Genomic DNA, 2529 nt, shown 5'->3' on the forward strand with positions numbered 1-2529 from the left:
CACTTAGTATTTCTTTTCTGAAAACATCCATTCGCTTCATCTGCCAAGATTTTACTCTCTCTCTCTCTGAGTGCATACTTCACACAGTCAGGAAGTTGTCTTTTATGGGCATGCAAAGTTCCTGTAACACACACACACAGCTACTCACTCCAGCAGCTGCAAAGCCGTCTTCAAGTCCTCTCTCCACACTCTCAGCCGCAATCCTCCATTAATATGAATGTTCAAAACCAGTAATAATTATCCCTAGAAACACACCCTCAAGAAAATTCGTTGTATTTAGTCATCTATTCATACGCACTGTGACCAATGCAATTCATGTAAAGAAGATCCCCTATAGGTGAAATTTTAATTCGGCACGACTCCAAAATAAGCATGCCTTTTATCTAAATAAAATGAAATTACTACACCACATCTAGTGCTGAAATTCGTGCTTGATCACACCCTATATTATGATAAAACCAAATCTAAATCTAAACTGCTTATATTATTGAACTGAACAAAGAACCACTTAAAAATCTTATAAATCCTGCTTCACACCACAAAAATGAAACAAATCACCCTGTATTTATCACTCAAACTCCTCTACTCAATCTTACCCTGAAATGCCGGTCTAAATTGCCGGTCATGGATTGCCGGTCTAAATCATGCACGATTTGTCTCTTCTATATCAAAACCCAGCCAAACATCAAACATTCACCTAGTCATTCAAAACTTTATTTGTAATATTATAATCAGCAAAATCAGCGTATTAATTACAGACATGTATCATTGTTTGCAAATCATAATTATAAAACCCAAAAACACGCTAAACAGGAAGCAAAAGTCCTCTGTGCGCTTCACAGCAGCCACCTCATTTGCATGTTCACGCACCGTCTAAAAGTAGCTCGCAGCGCTGCAGTGTGCTGTCGTCACACACAGCCTCGTTTCACACTCAACTCTATTATTTTATATTACAAAGACGTCTTATATTTACAATCACTCTCAGGCCTGACAGCTTTAGCGCCTACACAATTTTGAAAAATTTAAGTTAACGGGTCCAACCGAAGAAAGTCCAGCTTTTTTGTAATCAATTAACCAGTATCTGTCCAACAGTTTCTGGCCTCATCTCTTGTCAATGGAAAATTGTACTTAGTAGTCAGTATAATCTTTTAATGATATAAGTTTGCATATGGTAGAATACTGCATGTAATCATTTGTGTTTAGAAGTATATAGTTGGTGGCATATTGAAAGAATGTCTCATCCTAGGAGGTCTGTAACATTCCAAGGTGTTCTGGCGTTCACGTGGGGGATTAACGTGTCAGTTTTAGTCTAAGTGCCTTTTGTTTAGATGAACTGCTGAACTTCTTCACTGTGTTATCTAGGGTGAACCATCTAGGGCAGGGGTGTCAAACTCAAATACACAGTGGGCCAAAACTCAAAACTGGAACAAAGTCGCGGGCTAACGTTAATATTTATTGAAATATATTTAATCCTCCAGATATAAGAATGAATCTTTTCTTATGGACTCAAACACGTTTTGCTGAAAAACTGAATATGGAACAAGCAAAGCTTAATACTAAACAATATATATATTAGCTGTATAATACCAGTAGGCCAGCTAGTAATTTGGTTTGGCTTCGCGGGCCAAATGTAATTAGGCTGCGGGCCAAATTTGGCCCGCGGGCCAGAGTTTGACACCTATGATCTAGGGTGAGGGGAAGACTACCCTCTTTATGACCAAGGATGTTCCTCTTGTGCTTTTATGTTATATGACCCTTTGATCAGCAGGACACACACACACACACACACACACGCACACACACACACGTACACACACACACACACACGCACGCACACACACACGCACACGCACACGCACACACACACACACACACACACACGCACACGCACACACACGCACGCACACACACACACACACACGTACACCTCCACATTCCAATGTAAGGAACAAACGCTCACTGAAGCATATAAATAAAGACCAGGGCAGTCCTCAGGACGAGTCTCAGTCTGGAGGCTGCCCTTGCTAGCAAGAAGTTCTGTGTGTCTCTTCTCTGAGTCTCTACTGAAGAAGTGTTTTAGAGTATACCTATTAACAAGTCCCTAACTCAATATAAAAGTGTTCAACACCCAAGGTCCAACCTCAAAAAAACCCAAAAAAGCACAGATACCCTTCCAAACGGTAAAGTGATCCAACCACTAGTTATCCTGGAGTGCCCCAAACTCCACAGTGACCAACTGACTATCCCTCAAAGAGGACAAGGCCTAGGCATCCCCGGCCTTGTCAAGTGTTACCTCTGAGCACTGCGCTTCTTAGCGGGTCCACCGCCGTTCTATAATAATTTATAACACTTTGAAACAGCAGTCAACACCCCAAAACAAGAGTATGACTGAGGCAGGTGCAACCCTATGATCAACGGAGCCTCTAACTCACAAAATGACCAATTCCCTATCAAACTACTTCGGCCTCTAACCCAATTTCACTGTTTTCCTTTACCTTGGGCCTCTAACCCAGTACTGTAACTTACAAA

This window comes from Astatotilapia calliptera, chromosome 3, assembly GCF_900246225.1.
Source record: "Astatotilapia calliptera chromosome 3, fAstCal1.2, whole genome shotgun sequence".
In the NCBI taxonomy this organism is placed as follows: Eukaryota; Metazoa; Chordata; class Actinopteri; order Cichliformes; family Cichlidae; genus Astatotilapia; species Astatotilapia calliptera.